This window comes from Schistocerca nitens, chromosome 2 (assembly GCF_023898315.1).
Source record: "Schistocerca nitens isolate TAMUIC-IGC-003100 chromosome 2, iqSchNite1.1, whole genome shotgun sequence".
NCBI lineage: Eukaryota > Metazoa > Arthropoda > Insecta > Orthoptera > Acrididae > Schistocerca > Schistocerca nitens.
The window spans coordinates 660931461-660943783 of NC_064615.1; positions in this window are offsets into that span (position 1 = coordinate 660931461).

Consider the following 12323-nt stretch of genomic DNA (forward strand, 5'->3'; position numbering starts at 1 on the left):
AATGTTGTCGGAATCACTGGCTCAGCATACTGAAAAGTCAAAACAGCTTTCAGCGTAATTAAAGTCCATTGACGATTCCCAACAATATTCTGATCTTACTAGGCACCGTAACAGCCAACATAGAGACACAATAATATTAAAACTTACTGCTTGTGCAAATAATACATGAATTCAAACATTCAGAAAAGGTAACAAGCGTAAACTTTAAGAGTACTTAGTTTAATTTAAGACAAATGGCGACTGATTTTCTTAAATAAAAGAATTTTTTTTAACTGAGAAGTTATGCTAGTGTTGGTGACAAAAGTTTGTTGCAAAATATAGATTTCTTTTTTTTTCGTTAAAAAACAAGATATTTAAGATATTCTACTTGTTCAATGCAAATACTTTAGACAAAATTATTTGACAGAGTACTAACACGTCCGGCGAGCCCGAAATGGTTTGTTATTTTCTGAATGGTTCAGAACACCAGAAATATTAATCACAAGCTACAGTTTTAAATCAGAAAAAATTTCATAAAGTCAGAGTACATGCATCAACTTCGGTAGTGTTCAAACTTGGCAACCTTTCGCTGTAGCACTGGTCACGCTGCAGCGCGGGAGGCGCTGCCCAGCCGGCTTAGGAAACAAGTTCCTTCTATAACATACCTATCAAAGTATCAAAACATGACCCGGTTTACGCCAACATTTAAGCCAGCCAGCCTTTTACATGAAGGATGTTAAATCAGACATTAACGTACAACCTTGCGAACAGTCAATGAATCCTAAGTTCTTCAAGCAAACTGCAATAGTTTAAAACAAGTAAGACATTTTCATTGCATCTTTAACCATTAAATGATTTAATAGGGAGACTTATTGAAATACACTATCAATACGCAAAGAAATAAAAGCACAGCTCATTATAGGGTTAAGATAAAATAACACCTTTAAAATTATACTTAAAAGGGAATTGCACAATTTGACCCGTTTACGCATATGGTTCAGCACAGATAACCGCTACAAATCAAGTACTGTAGGAGCAACCGTTACCAGTAACTTGACTGACTCACAATTAAGACTGCACACGCTGCTATTCAATACAACATACTTCAGACAACATAAAGTACTTTAACACAATCGCAGTTATGGAACTTGCCAGGTATTGGACTTGAAATAAACAGATATTACTCAAGCAAAATTTCCCGGACGCAAGCTCTACATAGTCTGGACAATTTGCGAACCTTTCTATGTTAGACAAAGTAAATTACTCATTGTAGACAGGTAGTACTTGTAAGTAAAACGGCACACACAGAGCGAGGAACTTCCACAAAGGAAACGGCACAGCATGTTTGAGGTACCACAGTTCAACGCGAAAGTCGTAAAGAGCCATACAACAGTTAATAGTAGAAGAACGATCCTCGATGAGACAACAGTTTGCCCACCAGAATAAACACAACTGAAGACGGCAGCGACAGCCAGAAGTCTTGGCATGGTGATAGGATGCAGACGGTTGTATTCAGGCCTCTGCACGGCTACACTGTCCTCCTGACAGAATGGCACCAGTTCTGCTATTGGCGTTAAGTCTCACACCATGTCATCCCCTCATGAGCGTTGCTTCCGAACTCAGCAAAAACAAACTCCGCGCTTGCACAGCCCACCACGAACCACGGCTTAACCAGTACTGCAATGTCGAAGACTGACATGCTCACTGCCCTTCCACCGAGTGTCGCTGCTGAACCGGCCCTCCAGATCATTCCGAGCGCGACTACATAGGCGACCGCGACCAATCACTCCAAGGCAGTTCGCGAGCATAAGAAAGAGCGGACACATTAACACTCCAGAGATAAGTTACGGCTCAGAATGAACAGTGTAATCAGTACAGAGTTTGAATTGAGAGTAAATCGAAGAAAGACGGAAGTGATGAGAAGTAGCAGAAATGAGAACAGCGAGACGTTTAAGATCAGCATTGGTAATCACGAACAAGATGAACCCAGGAAATTCTGCTAATGAGCAGCAAAATAGCGGATGACAGATGGTGAAAGTAGAATACAAGTGCTGACTGTCAGTTGACTAATAGAAAACCGGAAAAGAGGAGCAGCGAAGCATTTGAGATGTTGTGCTAAGAAAGAATTTTGAAAATTCTGATGGCTGATGGGGTAGGGGTTGGGGAGGTTCACCAGAGAATCTGCAAGGAAAGGAAAATATCGGAAACACTAACAAGAAAGAGGGACAGGATGATAGGACATCTGTTCAGACGTCACGGAATAAGTTCTATAGTGCTAGAGCGAGCTGTAGAGAGTGAAAACAGTACAGGAAGAAAGGGATTGGAATCCAATAAACAAATAACTGCGGACGTAGCCGGCCGTGTGGTCGAGCGGTTCTAGGCGCTTCAGTCTGGAACCGAGCGACCTCTATGGTTGCAGGTATGAATCCTGCCGCGGGCATGGATGTGTGTGATGGCCCTAGGTTAGTTCTAAGTTCTAGGGGACTGATGACCTCAGATGTTAAGTCTCATATTGCTCACAGCCATTTGAACCATTTGAGGGCTTAGGTTGCAAGTGTTACACTGAGATGAAGAGGTTTGCGCAGGAGAGCGTGGCGGTCCGCATCAAACGGGTCAGAAGATCGATGACTCACGAAAAAACAACTACTGCGAATGCGTTTTCGTTGCTGAGGAACACGATGACGGACGATTATTCCGCATTCCGGCCTACGGTCAAGACAATGCTTGTGCAGCGTTCAGTGCATCCAGCAACCGGCCTTAGGGCGTACTACTCAGCCATAGCTAACAGGCCTTCCGGTGAGTGCGTGCGTGCTGCCCTTCAGGAACAATAAGGCACGGAGTGTGATATCAAGTATGTGGCGCATGGCGGGAGGCTGCAACAAAATTGATGAAGGTACGTGAAGCTTTCAAAGCATTAAAATCACTCCCTCCTCCACTACACCATTCATGAAAGGAGCACGAGAAAGCTGAAAAAACATCGCAATAAAACATATCCATGAGCAGCAATTTCGAGTTATCTACCAAATTAGTGCGCTAGAGAGGGGATTTAGCGCGTCGTACAACTGGGGTGGGCCGGCCGGAGTGGCCGAGCGGTTCTAGGCGTTACAGTCTGGAACCACGTGACCGATAAGGTCGCAGGTTCGAATCCTGCCTTGGGCATGGATGTGTGTGATGTCCTTAGGTTAGTTAGGTTTACGTAGTACTAAGTTCTAGGGGACTGATGACCTCCTAAGTTAAGTCCCATAGTGCTCAGAGCCATTTGAACCAACTGAGGTGGGTGTCATCGAAGCTCATACTGATCGTCATACATTGCCCGAGCGTAATGTTGTAAGAAGCGAAGCGTCGCTGCATTTGACTGTGGCGAGGTTGTGTATACCCGACACACAGCGCTCTCCAGATCCGGTACTACTTCTGGGCTTTACACATGCCACAGAATAAGGGGTGTACTGAGATTAAAACGAACAGAGGAAAAATGCAACAAAAAGAGTCACTTACCTTGAAAACCAACAAGTATAAGATACAAGTCCCCGATGAGTATCACTGCGAAAGGGATCGGTCATCTTGGCACATCCTTTCGTAACATTACTTTTCCGTGGTCTATTACTGCTATTCAGAACTTCTGTCGGGTACAGTATTGTCTGTCACATGCCTATGTTTGAAAAAGAATTTTCTGCTGGACATTTTATTTTATGTCCTTTTTCTACTTTGCTATGGGAATCAGCAGCCTCAGCAGTCTCAACAGCAGAAACCAGTCTACCCGCAATTTAAAAAAATCGAGTCCTTTGACTGACGCTGTAGAACTCTACGCTGATCCTTCTAGAAATTTCTGGTACTTTTCTCCGTTCAGTAAGAGCCTAGGGGCAATGGCTGCCTGCTCTTTTCCAGTATCCCTCCCCAATCCCCTACCCCCGTCGTCTTAGCGGACCATGCTTTTTAACAGGCCATGCTGATTGGTCAGTTCTTGTCCCTTCCCCTTCATAAAGAACTGGCTGTGGAGACCCTGCATAAGGGGAAGCTTGTGATTTTTTTTTTCTTTTTAAGGGACACTCATAGACAGGCAGCCCGAGAGTACAGACGTTTCTGAAAGATCGTCGTCTTAGCTATTCCTCCCGAATAAGAGTCCAGTGTGCTAACCACAGCGCTAACTCACTTGGTTGCGTAATGGCATAGCTACCATATCTTTTTAACCTTAAAATTCTACTGACATCAAGAAGCCTCAGTTTGGTGCAACTGTGTTAGGCAAGTAGGCAATTATGCCACGGGGACGCACTCGTGCTTCCCACAGACCAGTGAACGAGAATGAAAGGTGTCAAATTGTGACCTTCTGAATGGCGAGATGGTACTTTCGGGGAATTCCCATACACGTGGTCACGTGAACATTCTCATACCTCTAGACGAGGTCCCGGAACTCTGCACAGCACAGACACCTGCCAGGATCGCCGCATTTCAAATTGGTTCAAATGACTCTGAGCATTATGGGACTTAACATCTAAGGTCATCAGTCCCCTAGAACTTTGAACTACTTAAACCTAACCAACTAAGGACATCACACACATTCATGTTCGAGGCAGGATTCGAACCTGCGACCGTAGCAGTCCCGCGGTTCCGGACTGAAGCGCCTAGAACCGCACTGCCACCGCGGCCGGCTCGCCGCATTTAAGGGTAGGAGTTGCAGATCGTACACCTACAGAGATAAGTGGGCTTGTGAGCCCAACTGTGTCAACACGAACTGTTGCGAACCGGTTGTTAGCAGTGGGACTGCGGGCGCGCACACTTCTAGCCAGTCTTCCACTCAGGCAACAGCATCGACGTGCACAGCTCGACTGTGCCGTCAGAGGATGACTTGGCTGGTGGAATGGCGCAGCGCTATCTGCAGCGATGAAAGCAGATTCTGCTTCCACTCAAATGATGGTTGTCTGCGCGTACAACGTAGACCTGGTGAGCTCTGCCTCTTAGAGTGTATTCGTCCAAGACACTCTGGTCCCACACCCGGCCTTATGATCTGGGGTGCGGCAAACTCTAGTTCTCGTTAACAGCTCTCGGTACGTGCAGGAGGTTGCTAGACCGTTCTTTTGGCGTTCTTGCAACAGAAAGGCGATGTGTTGTTTCTACAGGATAATGCTTGTCCACACACTGCCCATTAAACTCAATATACTAAGTAAGATGTGCAGCAACTACTCTAGCCAACGTGATCTTCCGACTTGTCTCCCATCGAGCACGCATAGAATGTGATTGGAGGAGACTTGATTCGTGCGACTCGTCTGTCAACAACTGTTACGGAATTATGTGAAAAGGTCGAGCAGAAGTTTAATGACATATCCCAGGACAGTATTCACCATCTGTTCCATCGACTGGATGCCACAGTGAGCTACATCACGTACCAATATGGGTGTTTCAGCGTGGGTCGACTTGTGGTATCTCAGAACTTTTGGTGCTTTTGATTTGTACATGTAATCATTTCATATTCTCCAGATACATTGTTGCAGTAATAAATTTTGAGTGAATTGGAAACCCCTAAAAGGGTGTAGTAATTTTTTTTTTTTTCTGCAGCGTATTTTCCTCGTCTGCCTATGAGAAATGTTTCCTGAACGTTTAGTCATACCTTTTTGTTATATCCAGTATTTTGCCCTAACGACAGCGAGTGCCTAAGAATGGATTCCACAGAACATCAAACCTGTTGAGGGTTGTGGAATTACGTTCAACGGCAGCCCACGATGCCCGAGGAACCTTTCGTTTGAACGAGTTCCAGATGAACTCACACAAAAGACTTTCATAAACAGGTCGTAAGTGGGACATTGTCTCATTGTCTTGCCTTGCTGACGGTATAGGTTCCTCACAGGATGTCTTAAGTGAAGAATCGGTTATATTTTGACAGTAAATTTCAGATCCTTCCCCGTTTGGAAATAAAGTGGTTCACTCCGCAGGACCACATTCCGGCAGAGGGCGTGCTCGTAGCATCACCATTGCGCACTGAAACGTGCATTTCTTGTGTGTTGACATATTTCGATGTTTCTCAATGAGCGACTCTACTAAATATTGGGAACATTTTGAAATATCAAGTACACTTATCGTCGAAACAAGAACGCGCGTTCCAATGATGATGGCACAGATCTCCTTTCCTGACGCACCGTGTGATGCAAGTAAGTTGACAATGTGAAACTTTAAATTGGTCAACTTCTAGATGCGCCATTATCAATGAGATTAAAAGAAATTGGGCCGTATTTTGAAACTGGGCAGTATAAGGCCATTGAGCTAGTTCGATGACGTCATTGTTCGATAATGCGTGACCTATCAGTCGAGATCAATTCGTAAGCCTATAAGAAACGTAAGATAAAAAAATCTCAAGGGGTTCTATCTTCTATTTAATTAGAATTAACGAAAGAAAATGGACAGTGTGCAGTCGTTTCATCGAACAATCTGCTTCTTTCTTGTCGTATTCATTTCCCGTAAGACATCGGAATACTATAAAGTATATCATTATTACAAGGAGGTAAGGAATGTATCTTATTTTTAAATAATTACACACGATTAAGTGCAATGAACGATTCTGTTATTACCAACAAACAGTAGTACATCAAAACTTACATTCGCTCTCTCAAAACCTTCGCAGAAGATAGATACTAATGTAAGGGTAAGACAATTAAGGAGAAGTCTATTCGTTTGTTAGCAGACACTGAAACTTACATTCGCTCCCTCAGAACTAACGCAGAGGATAGATACAAATTTAATGATAAGACAACAGAAGATCTATCTATTCATTGGTTTACAGCGATATAACGTAAAACATCAATAGCATTCCAGGAGCTTCCTTTTTATTATGCGTTTATTTTCATCATGAGAGAAAATGAGAAGTAATTTACCAGTTTTTTGCTAATTTAATTTCATAAAGAATATATTCACATAAATGCATTTAGGAATTCAGCATCCATTTCTCACAGACATAATTGTTTAGAGATCATATAAAACATAATGCTTCAGCATGCGCTAGCACATCATAGATGGAGCAAAACTGAAAGAGCGCACTAGACTCGACAAAGTTTTAAGCAGCAACCTATGTGCATGAGTGTGTGCACCAACTGGTACAAAGATTACGACGTCCACGAGCAATCTCCAGTGTGAAGCGCACACTCGTAGATGGATAAATGATTGCGAACCGAAATATGTTGCCACGATGTTAACAACATCCGGCTGCAATCCAGAAACTTCATTGAAGATCTTTATCTACATTTTCTACTAACTGCAACGAATTAATTTCGCTTGTAGGGGCCTATCAGGCCATCATGAAGCAGCAGCTATACATCGACTGCAACATCCGGCTGCAATCCAGAAACTTCATTGAAGATCTTTATCTACATTTTCTACTAACTGCAACGAATTAATTTCGCTTGTAGGGGCCTATCAGGCCATCATGAAGCAGCAGCTATACATCGACTGGTATTACTGTACCATACAGCAAGGATATGATATTCGCTGGCATGTCAGCATACCAAATGGTACTGTCCAACATTGAATTGGACACGATCGTATATCCGCTATTAGAATTACTTGAAGGAGGAGTTAGATTAATTTCCCGTATCGTGCTGCTCTTTATTTTCGTTTACAAACCCGAACAGAATAGAAGGTATTCTATTTTAGATGATGTACTGGGTAAGATTTCACAGGCAATATCTTGCCTCGAGGCTGAACAACTTGTGTGTTGCATGTAGAAGAATCGTACAAGATACCAACTTACTACAGCAACATACATATGCCTTACATATCCTAACTGATCTAACCTAAATAAATAAAAACAACAAGATAAAAGCAATTAGTACTCTAAGATCTGGGACGATTATGCAGCGCCGGCCGAAGTGGCCGTGCGGTTAAAGGCGCTGCAGTCTGGAACCGCAAGACCGCTACGGTCGCAGGTTCGAATCCTGCCTCGGGCATGGATGTTTGTGATGTCCTTAGGTTAGTTAGGTTTAACTAGTTCTAAGTTCTAGGGGACTAATGACCTCAGCAGTTGAGTCCCATAGTGCTCAGAGCCATTTGAACCATTTGATTATGCAGCAAATAACTCTTTCCTTGCATTCACTATGTATTATCTTTGTTAGCGTCTCAGATAATTATTAAAACTGAGGGAAAGTACACGAAACTATCCAAAACGGCTTAGGGGCTTTGTACGGAGAACTAGTAATTTATTAGAACTGTTACGGCTTCTGCGCCACTTGTTAGCAGCAGACGCGGTGGCTACGGCAAAGACTGAAATGGCGTGGTGTTTTACAATTATTTATTGAACTTCCTTTACAATTTCTCACTCGTCGTTGCCCAGCCCCGCGGATCCCTCCGCTTGGCTGCTGCTGTGTAGATTCTCCGACAATGCGAGCAACGCGCGCCGCTGATCGCACTCGGGAGCCTCAGGCCACCAGTGCTCCGCTGAAGCCAGGATGCCCTGAGGTTGAGAAGAACTCGTCACCGTGAGGTCAGCTGCCGACGCCAGCTGCACCGGTGGCAGGGAAGCCGTCAGTCGCGATGTCCGCGAGGTCCCGTCGTGGACGGACCACGCGCCATGGGGCCAGGTTGCCATGAAGTTCGGGCGTCAGTCCCCGGCGGCGCCTGTGACCAAGACCGCGCTCCGGCCGGTCCTGCTGGAAGTTCTCGCTGTAGTTAGTCAGCCATGGTGCCGACCGAACTCGGACCTCCAGAGCTGAAGTTGACATCTGGCGGCGAACGGATGACTCCTGCGAGCTGGAACAGACTTACGGAATCGTCACCGATGAAGATTGAACATTCGGACACGGAACATGTCCATCCTCAGATACAAACTGCTTCCTTATGGCTTCTATCTGTTGCTGCCTGCGCCCCACTACTTATATCCGGCAGGAGGACGTTTTTTTACCCTCAGTGGTAGCTGTTGGTTATTACTCCCGCAGTATATTGCAGCGTAACTTAGCTTGCTGGCCTCACTCCTCTTACTCAGCACTCTCCAGGCATCGCTCGGTCTGTGTGCGTCCTTGCTTCAGTCTGTTGGTAGACTGCTGCTTTCAGCAAGGCTATCTGTGCGTGCTTCCTTCGCAACACGTCGGTCGCTGGCGTGCCTCTGTTTTGCCATTCTCCACTGCATGAAGCAACGCTTACTACATATGGCCGCAACAGAACGTTCGGCAGTGGACTGGACATAGACACAGACATAGGCAGAGAAGAGCTGGATCACGTTAATGTGGCATGCACTAGTGATTAAGCATGAATATCATCTTCATGCGTTTCCGAGAATGACCTGTCTTAGAATGAATCTACAATCATGCACTCACATAAGGATTCCAGAGAGATAGGAAGTAACAAGACAGGACCGCTCGTTGCCCCAAACTACAGTAAGAAATGGCTCTGAGCACTATGGAACTTAACTTCTGAGGTCATCAGTCCCCTAGAACTTAAAACTACTTAAACCTAACTAACCTAAGAACATCACACACATCAATGCCCGAGGCTGCATTCGAACCTGCGACCGGAGCGGTCGCGCGGTTCCAAACTGTAGCGCCTAGAACCGCTCGGCCACTCTGGCCGACCGAACTACAGTAAATTCTAGGGAGCAGTTAGAATGACTCGTGAGCCTTACGCCCTTCAGACTAGAGGGATTACAGTCAATGTAATGACCAGAGACTATGTGGTGTGGCGGCCAGTGTGGCCGAGCGGTTCTAGGCGCTTCAGTCTGAAACCGCGCGGCCGCTACGGTCACAGGTTCGAATCCGGCCTCGGGCATGGATGTGTGTGATGTCTTTAGGTTAGGTAGGTTTAAGTAGTTCTAAGTTCTAGGGGACTGATGACCTCAGATGTTAAGTCCCATAGTGCTCAGAGCCATTTTTGAACTATATGGTGTTCGACTCCATGGAAAGTGGAAACCTCATAAAAATCGAGAAATTTTGAATGTCGAGCGTGCTGTGGCCATCTAGTAGCATCTGAGTGTACTGAAAGGTAACTAGTGCAAAATTAACCACCGATTTCATAGTGTCCACGGTACTTTTACAAGTCCACGCAACAATTACTCTGGAGAGTGTGAGTTCCACACAAAAGAATTAATCTTCACACGTAAAAGTAAAAACAAGTAAAATGAATCACTCCCTACACTTGAGAGTGTTGATACCACCATACTTGAATTCAAGGTAATTATTATATTGTTCTTTCTTTAGTTACGTTTTTTCTTATTGCATCTGATTATTATTAATTTTTAAAGTTATTATTTTAATTTTAGTTTTAAAATCGTAACCCGAATGACAGTTCAAACGCACGCTTGTCCGTCCTGATTTAGATTTACCGTGATTTCCCAAAAGCACTTCAGCCAAAATGCTGGGGTGGTTTCTCTGAGAGGGCATAGCTGATTTCCTTCCCCATCCTTCCCTACTCCAACGGGATCGATGACTTCTCTATTTGATCTCCTTCCCCAAATCAGCCAAACAACCACTACGCTATCTGTTGGTGGACGCCGTTGAAATAGACGACTTTGAAACAGTTATCTGTACATCCACTATCCCCCATTTGACATATGTTATCATCAGGTCGAAATCGACTTCGTCTTTGCAGGTGTGCTAAATTTTTCCTGGCACTGTATGTTAGATAAACATGGGGCCGGGAACGCTTTATTTCCATATCGGCGCTCATTTTCAACTATCTTAATTATGGCATTAACAGTGGAAAACACACAGAAACAAAGTACCAATAGTACATGAAATGTTTTCTTACTTACAGTATGGACTATTTTCCTATAGTAGATTTTAAAAATGCTCTCCATTAGCAAGGATACACCCACCAGCCCGCCGTCACACTGAATCTAACTTACGCTAGTGTTTTCCTGGAGAATAACGTCACCAACAAAGATTTTCTGTCAACGTTTGGGCCGACGTTGTCGGTGACTACTTATGAGGACGTCGTGTTTTGTGTACGTATAGGGTCCTCATGTCCGTACTGTGCAAGACTGTAAAGAAATACGCAGTTATCTAGGGAGACAAAAGCATCAGGGTTCCATTGCGGAGGAGCGTTTATGCGTATATCCTTGGTAACGGAGGACATTTTGAATATATGATTTATGAAAGGGTTTCATACCGTGACCAAGGGGTTATATTGAACATTTCATGCAAGAAAACGTTACGTGTAATGCTCGTACATGTTTCCCGTGACTAACATCTATGGCTGTGCTATGGCCACCGAGTGAGATCACAGGTATTTTCTTCGTCCGCTTAAATAACTTATTTAAGAGGAAATAGTCTCAAATTTAAATTTTCTTTGTTTTGTATACTTGCTGTAGTGTCCGTACGTGTCACACAACTGAATATTAGCGGCCCATCAGCGCTTGCTCTTGAAAAAACTTGTTCTTTAGCTGAAGTCCCGATAATCGCGACATAACCCGAAATTTTGCGTGACATAAACATAAAAAATTCTATTCAAGTTTTATTGATAGTGCAAAATTCGTTTAAAAAAGACAGTCACTTGTTTCATCACTCACTATTGTCGCAATAAAAGTGTAATTAAACGTTTCTAAATCGTATTTAACTAACACATTTTGTTTTGTTTACTAGTTAGATAGACGCGATCTAGGTCTAAATTTTTCTAGTTATAATCGTTAAAAACCTGACCAAACACGCCTAACGTAAATCTCTAAAATCAAATTAATTACAAATTCATTCTTCTCTCATTGTACCTCTAAATCAGTACAATAGCAACAACCACCGGGCATAAGACCTCTGTGTCCTTTTTTTGTTTACACACAGCCAAACTCGCGTTCTTGACAAATGTAAAACATTCGTTAAATTTAATTATTCTTTCGAAAATCACCATGATTGGGAAATGTGAGAGCTGTTATAGGGTAGTGAGTAGAGGGATTTGTTGCCAATCTTGTATGAAATATTTTCACCGGGGGCGGATGCAATGGGGAGAATGATGGGAGAACAGAAGAGGCTCTCTCATGGAACTGCAGAGTATGGAGTAGGAACATTTGGATTGGGGAACAGGAAAGGAAAATCTGTGCAGGAAGCAAGGAAGGAACTCTTAAGGATCAAGGGAGATAGGAGGGAGGAAGGTGGTTGGGAACTGGGAGCTGGCAGGAGGACAGGAAGGAAGAGAACGTGATCTGACAGTCATACCAAAAACAGGCATCTACCACAGTTAAATGGAGAAGAGCTTCGGGTAGAACGAGGAGCAGGAAATGTGCAGCACACTTCAACCGATGCCAAGATGCCTAGGAACGTACAAAGAGTCAGGTAGAAGGAAGTCCTGCTGCTAGGTGGTAGCCATGGGCGAGGTGTAGGCCCTCAGTTACAGGAAAGTTTATGTCCAAATCGTTCAAATGGCTCTAAGCACTAGAGGTCATCAGT